The 15,729-nt window shown below is 41.3% G+C and overlaps 1 pseudogene; it reads left to right on the top strand.

Moving 5' to 3' along the window:
- The first annotated feature begins 5,728 nt into the window (after positions 1 to 5,728).
- Positions 5,729 to 6,889, top strand: LOC147609909 (arogenate dehydratase/prephenate dehydratase 6, chloroplastic pseudogene; annotated as a pseudogene).
- The last annotated feature ends 8,840 nt before the right edge of the window (positions 6,890 to 15,729 follow it).

Genomic DNA, 15,729 nt, shown 5'->3' with positions numbered 1-15,729 from the left:
GTGGCATGCCATGTCACTAAGTGCAAGGTGGCAAGAAGATGTGGCATTAATTATGTCTAGGATGATGAGGTGGGGAGTCAACTAGGTTGACCATGTTGACATGGAGGGTGGAGGTGGCAAAGTGAGGTGGCATGCTGCTTATGTGGATCCTCTCGAAGCTGATGTGGACATAAAGTGGCATGCATATATAAGATTTGTGCCTAACCTAGCCTCACACATGGAATGATATCTAAGCTTTGAAGTTTACCAAGCCTAGATTTCCAAACCTATCTAGGATTGGTTTTAGACTTGAAAAGGGGAGAGTGGACACAATATGGGAATTTTCACTTGGGAGGATTGAAAATGGACCTTCCCATACTCAAATTAAGCCAATTTTTTTTAATAAATTCATGGCAACAAGCATATTGATCCCTAGAGTTTTTAGATTGAAAGATTCAATATTTAATTTTCTAGAATTAAATTACAATTGATTTATAGGCCTCTGACAGTCATAACAAATTTTCCATAGTAAATCTACAAAAATCCAACCGTTAGATATGTAATTTTACCTTATATCCACATTATACTAATCTTTCCCAATCTACTCATCACTAGATCCATACAATTTGAGCATTTTAAATGGTAGATGTTGTGGAAGGATAAAATAGTATGTTTTTTTAATAATTCTAATACCTTTTAAATAATATAGAAAATAGTAGAACACATCAAAAATTACTCGATAAATCAAGTTAAGCTCTATGTTGTTTGCATTTGTGATATGCAAAGTGGGAACATCATATGAGTAATAATGTAAAAGTTATAGGCAATTTACTCACATTCACTGTACCTGTCTAAATCTCCGACAGGGCCTGTATACAATTTACTCACATTCACTGTACCTGTCTAAACCTCCGACAGGGCCTGTATACAATTTTGGTTCCCAAAGAAAAGGGGATTTGCAATTATTGGATATTCGATCAGATTATAGTTTTAGGTGCCCAACTTTGCATATGATGTTTCATTAGAAGACCTTGAAGTGAAACTCCTTGGCTAACTAGGAGAGACTGGCTATTCTTCTTGAAAAAATGCATGTTTTCCGGCTAAAGCCAAGGGCGCCCACTACATGAAACTAGATAACCTCATCTTGCAACCACCCTCTTATGCCTCAATCCATTTCAAGTCTCAGATTTTCAACATAATTGTTTTTTTCATGGAGTAATGGTGCATATGATAGGCTTTAATGCTATGGTTAAGTAGCTCCATTACAAGTGATTTAGGGGAAGATTATGGCTGCATTTGAAATGTTTGGAATGCCATTAGTTGGCCATTGCATGTTAATTGCAATGATGGGAATGCTCATGAGACTTTGAAGCTCTTGCTGCATAGCCATTACATCAATGATGGGAATGTTTCATGAGACTTTGAAGCTCTTGCATAGCCATTACGTCTATCATTGAAGGAATTTTGGACTGCATCATATGAGCTCTTGCTTTTCTTAATTATTAAGCAAACATCACTCCGTTGGTGTTCATTGAACCAATTGGAGTCTACTTGCCATATGATTGCTTGATTGGTGCATTGATGAGGGCCATGGAGTAAAGGCAATGGGACTGAAGTGATGCAAATCAATGAATTGTGCTTGTGAATCACATGATTTTGGATGCTATGTGGATGTTGTTTTGTGGTGATTGATGTGATGGAGCTACTTTGGATGAATTAGGGAAAGCATCAGTGCATGCTCTTTGTAATGTGATGAAATGAAACAGCATGAGTCATGCTAAAAACATTGTAAGTACTCCTATCTTATTCTTTTGAAGCTACATCCACATACACTTCACTTGCATCCCACTTCAATTCATAGTATCTAGTATGCTTGTGAGGGTACTTCGGGCATTGGTGGAGGAGAGGCACGGGGGGAGCATGGCATGAACTCTCCTTGTCGTGAGTGCTTTTGGTAAAGCGGCAAGGAGGGGGATTAAGTACTTGGATGTAAAGACTTTGCCCCAACTTGTGCCTAGAATCGGATTAGTTACGAGGGTGGGAAGGCTTGGACAGGAGATCGGCAAGCATAGAGCTCTTCTTTGACATACAATCCACTATATCGCAAGCATGCTGAGGCTATGGTAGCCATTGATCACTTGATTGGATATGCCATGGATGTTTACTAGTGGTCAAAGCATAAAGGTCACAAGAGCAATGCTTTTGATGATGATAATTTGATTGGGGAATTAGATCATGAGTGGATATTGGGAAATTGCTTTTACATTTTGATTGAGATTTGGGCCAAATTGCTTTTACATTTTGAATGAAACTATGGCAAAATTTTTGTGAAATTTTTGCACTCTTCTGCAGTGGGCAAAGAAGTGCAATTCAGTCCCAACTCAGTCAAGATCTCTCAAGGGCCTTTGGAAGTCTTAAAAGAGTGTCTTAAGGCGGTACTAACTAGCTATCAAGTGGTGGATTCGGACACCATCTCAGGGTGCAAAGTGGACAGTTCTGTCAGGCTGAAAACCCTAATTCAATCAAAAATGGTGCGGACTGAATTGAAGATGTTTACATAGCTTTAGAACACTATTCAAGAGCTTCCCAATGAGCCAAATAGTTTTCAATTCTGTGACCATATGAATGGTCAACTCTCATAGTTGACTTTCAACAAAAAAGTCAAAACAAAGAGGTATTGAGGTGCTTGAAGTGGCGATCCAGGTATTGAGGTGCTCGAAGTGGCGATCCAGGGTGATAGAAGTGTTCATCTTGTCAAAGAAAACGTGGCAAGCTAAAGAATTCCAAATTTGGTTACCGTTTGCTATATTAACCACTTGTAGCATGGGGAACCGAGGAAGGCCAATGAGATCTCAAGCTCAAGTGCCCGTGGAAGACAACCAAGCTCATGATGATGTCAATGAAGTTGTTCATGATGATTTAGTACAGGTGGGTGATGCTCCATTGAGTGGGAATCCACATTACAATGTTGAACATGGTCAAAGTTCAAGGGTTGTTTAACAAGATAGAGAACCTCTTCATGACATTAATGGGTGAATAGTCAATGAAGGAAGGCCAACGCACAGTAATGGACAGGATCAAATCTCATTGGGCAACATTACTTTGGATATGCTAAGGATTTCTCTTATCGATGCAATCAAAGATGCTCAAAGGGATGCTCAAAAAGGGATGCTCAAAAAGAGGTGCTCTACATTAGTAGTGAGATTATGTGGCAAGGCAATGAGAATGCAATGTTGATGCATCAAATGGTTGACAAGTTGGATGTTCCATCTTGAGTGCATGTGTTACTCCATCATGAGTGCATGTGGTACTCCATTATGAGTGAAATCTTCTCTCTTTCTTTTCCCCATCATTACAACAATTGCTAAGTTAGATTTGATGAGCACTACCATGCCTTCTGTAAGAACTCGTAGCACCATGTGGTGGTGGACTATTAGGTGTATAACTACCACAAGATGACAATATCCTATGAAAGGTGTTAGATCTTACCAAGCATATGGATAATAGGTTGGCCCTAGTTTTCCATCGCTTTTCCAATAAGGAACCCCTATAACTCACCTTGGCTTATCTCAATTGAACAAATACAGGGGAGTGGCTATTTCCCTAAGAAGGACACAAAAGAAAAACATATAAATCATAATCCATCACAAATAGGACCAAATGACTCTCAGTAAGTGGTAAAGTGTGAGAGACTTACTGCCCAAGGTTTGCATATTGCACATCGACTCGTGTGAAGGTCATTCTCTCCTTTTTCTTTATCTACAATAAAGCACATTGTTGTAAAGCTACTCTTGAGATTTAAATGAATGAAAATGTTAAGAAGAAGAAGAAGACCAACCTCTTCTTCTTCTTCTAAACCCTAACATAATGTATGAAAGAAGAGAAAGAAGGAGGAGGAGGAGGAGAAGAAGAGAAAGAAGGAGGAGGAGGAGGAGAAGAAGAAGAGAAAGAAGGAGGAGGAGGAGAAGAGCTTATCTTTCTTGTTCTTGTCATTTTCTTTGAAGTCCAAACGAGAAGATAACGATGAGGATGAAGAAGGATAACTTTTTCTCCTTTCTTATTCTTATTCTTCTAAACCCCAACCCTCATGTAATGTATGGAAGAAGAGGGGGAAGAAGAAGAAGAAGAATAAGAAGGAGAAGAAGCCATCATTTTTCTTCTTCAAATTGTAAATAATAATATAAGAAGAAGAAGAAGAGAAAAATGGGAGACATCTTCGTCTTATTTACATTTTGAAGAAGAAGACCCCTCTCTTTTTTGTATTATTCTTTTTCTTCTTTTTCTCCTCTTGTGTCTTCTCCTCCTCCTCCTTTTTCTTCTTTCATTTTTTTCAAAACCACCAAGTACTCTGAGAGAGAGAGAGAGAGAGAGAGAGAGAGAGAGAGAGAGAGAGAGAGAGAGGTGACCCATATCTCCAGTCGGCCCAAGTGGCACACCCACGTAACCACATGACTAAGGGAGTATGGAGGATCAAAAAAGGCATGTGTGTTGTTATGAGAGGAGGGAGGGAAAAATTCCATTTAGAGTGGCAATGAGATGTGTCGAACCCTTGTCTCATGTATATTATTGATAAGAAGACTATAGAAAATTGTGCCAAAAATGTGGTAGATTGATTATGTTTATTTGTTTTGGTACATGTTTATATGGTGATCAACTATTCATGAGAACTAGAGAAATTTAGAGTTATGCATGTGTTCTTGCATGTTACAACATGACAATATCCTTTTAAAAAAAATCTCTCATGTTTATAGAGACTTGATTTAAGAAGGGAGCAAGTGTGAGTAATAGAACGAGATTTCAATCTTGATGCGAACAGGAGGAAAGAACAAGAGGAAAGAAAAGATTAAAGAGAAAGTTAAGTTTGTCATGGATGTTTAATATGGAGTTGGTGCATATTAAACTTCCTGTTCAATGTATTTTGATTGACTAATAGATTTGACCTTTCCTTCACCTAAAGGTGAGTGCTCTTTTAAAAACAATTTTCTCAAGCACTATGATGAAGAAGTAAAAATAATGAATGAAATGTTAGGTGCTTGATTTTCAATTGTGATGTAGAAGCAAGTGATTTTTCAAGAAAGGTTAGGTGCTCAATTTCCAAGTAAGGGAGTGCTTTTTCAAGATTTTTTTGGAGTAATGAAGGAAAGGGGGTTAGGGTCACAACTGGGTGGTTAAGGTGGTGACCTTTCTCCACACGGGACTGTTTCGATTATCCCTCCCCCTCTCCCCCTTAATAATCGGGTGGTTAAGGTGGCGACCTTTCTCCACACCGGACTAGTTCGATTTCCCCTCCCCCTGACTAGTAAGAGGGGGTTCCTTTATTTCGATTTAAAAAAAAAGTGTGATGTACAGCTTTGCTCAATGTGGGCTAATTAAATTTTTCTTATAGAAGTGTGATAGGTAGTGATGTAGAAGGGTAGTGAAAGGCTTTGCTCAATGTGGGCTAATTAAATTTTTCTTATAAAAGTGTGAATATGTCCCCAAGATTGTGTTTTTTAATTAATTAATCGAAATCAACAAGCCAACCTTAGTGAATTTAATAGATAGTGAAGAAAATGTGTGCAGGCCTTTGCTCGATGTGGGCTAATGTCATGTATGTGGTTAGTTTCCACGAAAGGCACGTGATTGGCTCGGTCAAGGGGAGAATAGGGACCGGTCATAAGTCTGACCGGTCACGAGTCCATTTCTTCTTCTCTTTATATTTGTTTAGGAGTCCTCTTGTCTGCCTGTGTTGTCCCTTCTCTTGCCAGCTATGGCTTGCCTGCGAGATCAAGCTCTCGGTGCCACCATGGCCTCCAGTACATTTCAACCAGCCATGGCTTGCCTGCAATCTAAGCCCTGCATGGTCATACGCCTCGCCGCCTTGGCATCGACCAAGAAGGGGCGTATTGTTGCCCAGCTGCAGGATCTGCACAGCCGTAGTGCGCGAGAGTGGCAGCATTTGGAGCGTTGCTTTGAGGCTCCAGCGGCGTTCGAACTGTCTTCGTCAACCATAGGAGTCCCAGGAGCGAGCAAGAATGGCGAAGAGGCGGCTCTCGTGAGGGTTGCTTACCAGGGCAATGCTGGAGCATACAGCCACGCAGTGGTGGGGGAAGCGTATGGCGATGCCGCGGAAGCCATCCCCTGCCGGGAGTTCGAGGCGGCGTTCTGCGCCGTGGAGTCGTGGCTGGCAGACCGGGCGCTGATCCCTATCCAGAACAGCCTGGATGGGAGCATCCACCGTAATTATGACCTGCTTCTCCGCCACCGCCTCCACATCGTGGGCGAGCTGCCGTGGAAGGTCCAGCATTACCTCCTCGCCCGTCCCGGCGCTAGCAAGGCCCAGCTCCGCCGAGTGATCGGCCATCCCCAAGCCCTCTCCCAGTGCCTGGACACCCTCGCCGCTCTAGGATTCTCGGCCGAGTCTCTCCACCCCGCAGAAGACACCACATCCGCAGCCCTCGACGTCGCGTCAAGCACATCCTATGCAGACACGGCCGTCATCGCCTCCTCCAAAGCCGCCCATATCTTCGGCCTCCACATCCTCTCTGGTGGCATCCAAGACGACAAGCGCAACGTCACGCGCTTCCTTCAACTCGCCAGAGACCCGCTGCCGACGCCATCGCCAGGCCGAGATCACAAGACCACCGTGGCGTTCGCCCTTCAAAACGGCCCCTCCGATCTCTGCAAGGCCATGTCGGCTTTCGCCCTTCGACACATCAGGGTAACAAACCTGGAGAGCCGGCCGTGTGCTGTGCAGCAGCCGCAAGCAGAAGACACCACTGCTGCAGGCCAGTTCAAGTACGTCTTTGTGGTGGACATCGAGGCGTCCACAGCTTGTGCCCGGGCTCACAGAGCACTGAAGCAGGTGGAACAAATCTCTTCCTTTTTCAGAGTACTGGGCAGCTATCCTGTGCAGCAGAAGTCCAAATAAGTTTAACCCTGCAAGAAGAAGGGTCAAATTTGTAGAAGATGTCTAGATGCCTTTCAAGTGTAAGAAGTACTTCATATAACTGTTATCCTTCTATTTCAACTATGAGCCTTGATATCCACCCCAGCCCTAAAATTTAATTCCACTGTTTAAATACATGCAAGGTAATTACCTTCCTCTAATAGAGCAGCTCCTGCCATCTATCTGTTTTGTTAAGTGCCTACATTTGTTACATGATTAGGCATGATGAATCTTGTTTAGTGGGACACAATCAGAAAGACAGGATGCTAAGTACTTAGTACAGTTACTGCTGATCACATTGATGCATGTGAATGGCCCCAGGAGAACTTGTTCATGTTGTAGGCATTGAAAGGAGGAGACGTCTCTTTACGCTAATACACCAATTAATAAGAATTTTAAGAATCAAACAGTAACTTGCTTATGGATGTGGCCTGTGCAATGAATAAGAAAGCTATAATTGTGGAACGTTCATGTTCTTCATGGACTGTTGAGTTCATACCCAGTGTGGGTATGTTTCCTTACCTTGATTCTTGTGGTAGGAGGTTAAATCCCATTGCAAGTATGTTAAGGAAAGTCTTGTATACCCCTGCAATGGAGCATGGTGAAGGGCCAATGGAGCATGATGAAGGGCAGGGTGCTAGGAGGCAGTGCACACTCTAGGTAATAATCTGGAAGAGTTGGACAGCTAAGAGATGCAACTCTGCATTGAGGTTCAATGGAAGGGTTGGACAGCTAAGAGATGCAACTCTGCATTGAGGTTGACGAGACAACATTTTGAGATGCTGAGAATGGAGCATGCAAGAATCAAATGAGCAATGAAGGTAAAGTAAGTAGGTAGGAGTACTTTGCAAAATAAAAGAATAAAGATGGTAACATAGTCACAAACAAGATAGAGATTGTGATGCTATTCACAGAGCTAAATTTATAAAGCTAGGGAGGCTCATAGGAAAGGATCGATCCAATGATTCAAACATAATAATGACACACTAAGCACATTTTATATAGATAAATATTATCTCAAACAAGAGTTTAATTTGTTTAGAGCAAGGAATTTTTAACGTCTCTCCAACATACATACATGCATGCGTGCATTTATGCATACATTCTCTCTCTCTCTCTCTCTCTACATGCACAAGTGCATACATGCGTGCGTGCATTCATGCATACATTCTCTCTCTCTCTCTCTCTCTCTCTCTCTCTCTCTCATTACTCTCTCTCATTTATAACACACATGCTCTCATTAATAACACACACACACACTCCCAATCTCCTCTCTCTCTCTCTCTCTCTCAAATTACATATATATATATATATGTATATATGTGTGTGTACGTGTATGTACATATATATATGTATATATATGTACATATATATACATATGTATATATACATATATATATGTACATATACATATATATATATATATGTATATGTAACTTTTCTTTGAAAAATTCTATCTTGTCTCTCTTTTAAAATATGAAAGCTTCTTCCTCCCCTCTTATTACCTCCTTGCCATGATCCACATCCAATTGCAATGTTAGCTTATGTTCCTCCTCACTTCAAGCTTGCAGCCTCTGACCTTGTTACCCATGATTAAGTACCATGCTCCTCGCACTAACCATAAGGCCTCCTTCATTGCCGTCTCCTTATGACACTCCATTTTGTAGAATAATCTTTTTTTTGGAAACTCTTTTTGGAGATATGAGCTAATTAATTAGACTAAGAAACATGTGTGGGTGAAGTTCTAGGCGAATATATATATTAGTTTGTCATTTTTTTATGACCGTTTATCAATCAGAATTATGCACTTCCAGTATTGCACATAGATTTCATCAAAAAATTTGGCCTGTTTTTTGACCGTTCGTGTTCATCAAAATTTTACACTAGTTTCCAAATCTTTGTCATGTTTGCCAATACTATGAAAATGTATTCTACAAGCTCATTCCTTTGAGGTGGCTTGGCAAACCTTAGGGAAATGGCTAAGGCTTAATAAATTGATGAAATGAAATGCAAAATGGAGCTTAATGTGCATGTATTTCTACATGCTCGTTCCTTTGAGGTGGCTTGGCAAACCTTAGGGAAATGGCTAAGGTTTAATAAATCGATGAAATGAAATGCAAAATGGAACTTACCCAAACAGTGAATGTGATCGAGTAAAAAGAATGAATAAAATATTATTTTTGAATAAAAGATAGATGTGCAAAGGGTAAATGGTTATAAATTAGATCCTTCCCTTTCCAATTTACAGATTTCTCTTCACCTTTTTGCCACGACTGGCTACAAACTCTCTCCCTTCCCCATTAACTCTCTTTTGGTCAAACTACCCAAGGTATGCTCTTGTTAGTGCCTCCACATGATTACTAAACCTTGTGCATAGTTGATTAAGCCCTATGATTATGATCTGGATTGATTAAATCTCCCCTAAAGGTGACTTTTGTGCTAAAAAAACAACCCCCTTCCTTGTAATTGTTGCCTATATGGTGCCCCCATTGAGTCTTCGGTAGGCTTTGCTTGGGTCTTCATTGCATAAACTAATTTTCTTATGATTAGGAGAAGTTGACTCATTTTATGATTAAGAGAAACTTGATTAGAAAAACAAGATTAGTTTACTTGATTAAGGGAAGTCTAATTAATAACATGATTAAGAAAGCCTATTTCTTTCATAAATAGAGAAGCTTGATTAATCTCATAGCCAACAATACTTTTGTTAACCACACTGGATAACATTATTTTTAAGCGTGGTTATGCTTTTTGCAAGGCTCAAAAACTTTATCCTAGGAAAGAAACACACAATCAGATGGTCCACATCCCAGGGACAAGGGCATGGAACACCAGCCTGAAAGAGAGTCCACAACACCACTAGACCATAGACCTGAGAAAGGGCAGAGTGAAAGTAATCCGATCCAAACTAATCCAACATTCTAGGGAACCATGTCTACCATTGGAATGGCAGACTCATACCAAGACCATAGCTCTATGTCCAACCTAGAAAAGGAACCCACTCACCAATATCAAGAACTAGAAACCTCCTATCATCAAAGGGAGAGAGGCCGCCCAACCTAGAATAGGAACTCACTCACCAATACTAGGAACCAGAAACCTTCTATTATTAAAGGGAGAGAGGCCACTCGAAAAACAATTCTATCAACTTGCAGCACTAAGGTACCAACAATACCCGCCTCGTACATCGGATATTAGGCCCTATGAAGCATAAATCGATCCTCCTTTGAGACAAGGACCCCTAATGGTATACTATTCGTGTGGTCCATCTCCCCCCGCCTATCTTACCCCAATCCACACCAGCCCAGGAGGGATTGACTCCGGAAATGTTGAGGATAGCCATGGAAATAGGGAGGGGGTAGCTGCAGGAATAACACCACCAGCATCGGCTCAGCCCGCACAAGATCCTAGACATGAAAGGAATAAACTAGCCCATACCTCTCTAAATTGATCACCAAGTTTGATGGAACTGGAGATCCCATACCGCACCAGGAAATGTTCAATCAGATTTTCTCGGCATTTGGCCATGTGGATGACTAGGTTAAGGTGAGTGCCTTCGGCCAGATGGAAAATATGGGCATTGGTTTCGATCGTTTTTGAAGGTAGAGAATAAAGCCACCTTTGAAGCGTTGAAAGAGGCTTTCAAAGTGGGATACTCACGAAAAGGAACCTGATGGAGCCCAATCCCGGAGGGATTCACTCTTAGAAAACTTATGATATCATGTGAGTGTACAAGAGGGGAGTTTTTTGAAATGAGGCATAAGCTCATAAGGTAGGGGTAAGCCATGTATTTACCTGAATACTAAATCTTAAATTTAAGTTAGGGGGAGGGGACCCCCATAGGGGGGTGATTTACAGTGATGATTTCCTAGTACTTATCATCTATTTCTTGGTAGCATGTATGAAGTACTTATGTTCACTCAATAAGGTTCAAAGTAACATAATTTAATCTAAGAAGTGGGGGTGTGTAAATGCTAGAGAAAAAACATAGATATAAGAAAGGGGGTGACATAGTCATTTTTAAAGGTATCCTTACAAGCTTAAATAGGGGGGTGTTATCATCTTATGAGCATCATATATAGGGGGTTTTCTTGAGGTTCATGCTTGCAAGTGAGATCCCCCTTTATATTTTGCGAGTGAATCCCTTGGGGACTAATCACGATTGCACAATGTAAAACAAAAGGATGGGGAATCCATCCGAGGACTATATATTGCCCTAATTTCAATATATCAGAGCCATGCCTAGAATCCATCAGGTTTATGAGCCTATTATCTAATTAATTAAGATTAGTAGATAATTAGAAATTAATCAAAATTTTAGTTAGTTTTCAACTAGCTTCTGTACCCCCAGCTAGTGGAGGAGCTCTAGCTCCTTGCATACATAAACCTAGGCCTATTTCTTCTAACCCTAGCTAGCCAACATCCTTGAGCTCCAGCCAAGCTAATCAAAAGCGCAAACCGCCAAGAAACGCAGGAGAAATCGCGATTTTTATTGGCACCATTTTTCTGAGGAGTTTTTGACATTGCTGCTTCATCCAATCAAATTTCTCTAATTCCTCTTAGCCCCGGGGATTTTCAAGCATGATCTACAAGCTGGTGAAGACAGAATTCAATTTGATCAAGTTTACAATGAGATCCAAGCTCTTCATCAAATCTGTAGGTGACTTTGGTAAAACAGAGATTAAGCTTTTAATATTTGGTCAAATCTTGTGTTTATTGGCTTAATCCTCTACTAGACTCATTGCTATTGATGGCTTTGAAAGCATTTGAGCTCATTTGAAGTCTAAGGCACCAGATCTGGACTCCCCGCATACTCTGTTTTTTTTACACAAAATAGTAGATTAATTTGCTAATTAATGATTAATCAATACTAATCACTATATTTTGGTGTAATTGAGGGTTCAAATTAACCATTAGGTATCTTACAGATCCCTATAATTTCAGATTGCAATTCGGAGTTGGTTTGATACTCCAACCATTCCGTACAAATTGGTTACCCTTGATTTAATGTAATTTCTGGTAAAATTGGTTACCCTTGATTTAATGTAATTTTTGGTAAAATTGTGCTGATAAAATTGTGATAATCATCATTTTGCATTTGACCCTTGGTTAATGCCTATAAATCTCACTCAAACTCAAGATTATTCATAGCCAGAGTTGCATTTGGGAATGTGCATAAGAATGAATGCTATACGCATTATGTATTGGGCACATTACATCAGTGTAAAAATGGGATCAGACATTGCCCTTGTCCAGAATAAGGCAAGAGGTAAGACCACCCGCATAAATTTGGGTTTGCATTGCATAATGATACAAGATAAACATCAAAAACCCAAAGGAACTGTTAGCAAAACATTGAAATATGTTGCTCACATGGAGCAAGAAGACCTCACGGACAAGCTCATGGCCCCAGCCATGAAAGAAGAAGAACATCTCCTTCCAAGAAGAAGATCCACACCAAGAAGATCTAAATGAAGACATGGACACGAGAAGAGAAGCTGCCCCAAGAAGACTAAAAGAAGAGACGGACGCGTGGAGAGAAGCTGGCACCACGACAAGAAGACTGAAGACAAGAGAAGATGTGAGGCTCCAAAGAGTGAGGAGCCATGTGAAAATCTCTGAGAGGAGAGAGAGAGAGACCCCACAACCCAATGTAACCTGCCCCAACAAAGTAAAACCACCTCTGAGAGCCACCAATGATGTAGGCCACGTGATAGATAGATGTATGTGTGAGCACTTTAGTCAAGGTCGTGGGCAACTATAGTAAGCCTTGGACACATAGAGAGAGTGTGTGTCAAGGACTATGAGTTTAGGGACTTGAGGCACTGGTCGCGGGCTATCAAGTAAGGGCTATCAAGTAAGAGAGAAACTTGGTACAGGGTCCAGGTGTGCTAAGTTAACTTGAGGGGAGGTGTGCTAGACAATGGTCGCGGACTATCAAGTAAGGAGGGAAACTTGGTATAGGGTCTAGGTGTTCTAGGAGTATTCACTTGAGGGGAGGTGTTGAAATATACAAGTGAATAGGGTGTGTGCGGGAACAAGCCCTTGGTTAGAGGCTGTAAAAGAGAATGTGTAAATGTGAAAGAACCTATGAAAAGGTGAGAAGAATCTAGTGGGAGAGGATAAAGGGTAGCATGAGAAGATTTAGGAAGTGTGGAGATATTTTGGGAAGTGTGGAGATATTCTGGGAAAAGTGAAGAGGTGGAGAGAATCAGGGAAAAGAGGTGGAGTGAATCAAGGAGAAATCAGTGGGATTAGATGCTTGGATGTAAACTCTATAAATTGAGGCATTGGCCTAATGAGAATTTGCTGGTTTTTGATTATCCATGCCTACATTAAGCTATTTGCTAATTACTCACTAATTATGTCTTAATTATTTGCTAATCACTTTGTTAATGATGTTGATTCTAGTATTTGATCTACCATAGCTCATCACATTGCCCTAATTTCAACAAAATGTACCCCGTTTACCTAGAAACCCTAACTCCACGAGGAGGGGACTTAAATAACATGGCCAAATGACCACACATGCAATGCTATCACTGTGCAGGACCTCACCAAGTAGCTGAGTGTCCAGTCAAAAAATAGAGACCATATTTACAAGGACTGTCCACACCACTAAGAATGAGCATAATGGGAAAAACACATGAAGTTAATCCTAGCACAAGCATTAATTTTCTAAGTGTATGGCTTCATCCATATGGTCCCTCTTAATGTAGTTACCAGAATGCAAAGTAAAAGAAGGGCCACAGCTCGTGCTGCTTTGACCTTGCAAAATCAGGGACATCTTGGAAACGCAAAAGTAAGGAAGTCCCAGAACAAACATGCGCAACAAGGTGCTTGCAAAAGAAGAAGGCCATGAAGATGGGCAAGGGGGATAGCCGTGTGGTCATAACTTGAGGGGTCATAAAGGGTGGGTTCGAGACGGAACAACCACCAAACAATGAGTCAACCTCCTCATCTGAAGAGGAGAAAGTGCTACCTTCAACCCCTCTTGTTAGAGGACAGATAGACCCCAAACAACTACCCTGGAAGTTAGCCAAATATCCTAACCCTATTGAAGAGAAGTAAAGGCTAAAGGTAGCTCAAGAGTTGGTGTCAAGGACTGTCAATCTCAATTTGAGGATGAGCCTCAAATAGCATACCTTGAAGAATGTCTGACATAAGACCAACTGAGGAAGCTCAAGAACATAACAAAGGTTCTCATGACTAAGCACCGTCTAAGAGACTTCCTCGAATGGTAGCACCAACAGCTGTAGGTGCCCCCCACCCGGGAAACACATTTGTTTGTAGACCATCAAGCTCTCCTTTACCTTGTAAATAAACCTTGTACCACTAGCAGAATCACCAGATGGCTGCTGATTCAATGCTCGATGAAACACACCTTTTAGCTATGTATAGTACGATTGTGGTGGAAAAGCTAAGGCAGGCATAAACAATGGTTTGATGACCAACTCAAAGACAAGGCCCATGAGTGAGGGCGCTATGGTCCTCCTCTACAACACGAAAAACCACAAAAAGAAACTTAAATTCAGAGGCTTAGGACCTTTCCTAGTCACTAAAATAACCCACAAGGTGCAGTGTGCATAGAAACACTCCGATGGCTTCAAGATGGCAAGATATTTCAATGGTATAGCAAAATAAAACGCTACTATGGCCCACTCACTGAAACCACATTAAGGGCCATTTATGCTAAAAAAAACAGCATGAGGAAATGAAAGAAATGGCATAATGCAAAGCAAAAGAGTGCTACGATAAACTTAGGGGCAAAAACATTGTGGTAAACATGGCCCAAGTACTGGACGCAAAAGAAGAAGAAGGGGAAGTGAAACCCACACGGTTGTGGTTAGGAATGACCACCCCGATGATTTTCACACAAAAATTAACTCTTGTTGATACAGAAGCTAATCAGAATATGATGTCCTATGACACATGGGGCAGCCACACCATTAGTGAACACCCCAGCCAGCAGTCATTAACTGTTGCTTCACAATCAGTCCAATGTTTAGGCACAATCACAACTTTGTTTCACATTGCCAATAATACCTTGGAAAGGGAAGTTTCATGTGATGCCCGCAAGAACAATGAGCAAAGATATCCTTCTAGGGTGTGGATGGATGGGACACAAATGGTGTCAACTTGATTAAGATGGAAGGACAACAACCTTGTAAACTAGCCTTAGGCCAAGTTACAGTCCTGATGATAGATGAAGAACCCTTGTCATCCCATCACCCACCTCAAGTAGACCACTCCCTTCCACTACCCACCATCGTTCTTCTCTCCAACAAACATAAAACCATGCCACCAAAAAAGCGGCCTCTCCCCATAGTGAATACCCAATTGCCTCACACAGCTCAAGTCCACATCAAAGAAGCCACTACCACTGCTAACCCCACTAAGAAGACCAACCAACCCTAGGTACAACTTCGGTCTGATACACAAAACCCAAGGACCCACACACCTAGTACCCAAGAAGCTCCTTTCAGCCCAAGGCTAGTATGCGGGTTATACAACTCTATGGATTCCTTGAAGATCCACTTCCCCAACTCATGCCTTGGTAAGGCCAACTCCTCGTACCTCTTGCCGACCTCCAATTTGACAACCACAAGCCCACAAGATACAAGAGAACCTCAAGCTTAAACATTCAACAAGGCCCAATCATTATCACCATCCACCTCGCCCTCACACCACGACCACCTACAGGTGGATCCCTAAGCCTCTCCTACAAGCCCAACACTTCTATGAAGGCAATCATCAAATCTGGGTGCTGCACCAACCGCAATCTAAGAACTTTATTTATTCATGAATAATGCCTTTTGTAT

Source organism: Cibotium barometz, chromosome 50 (assembly GCF_041138505.1).
Source record: "Cibotium barometz isolate CiBa-2024 chromosome 50, ASM4113850v1, whole genome shotgun sequence".
Lineage (NCBI taxonomy): Eukaryota > Viridiplantae > Streptophyta > Polypodiopsida > Cyatheales > Cibotiaceae > Cibotium > Cibotium barometz.
This window is presented reverse-complemented; position numbering and strand designations above follow the sequence as displayed.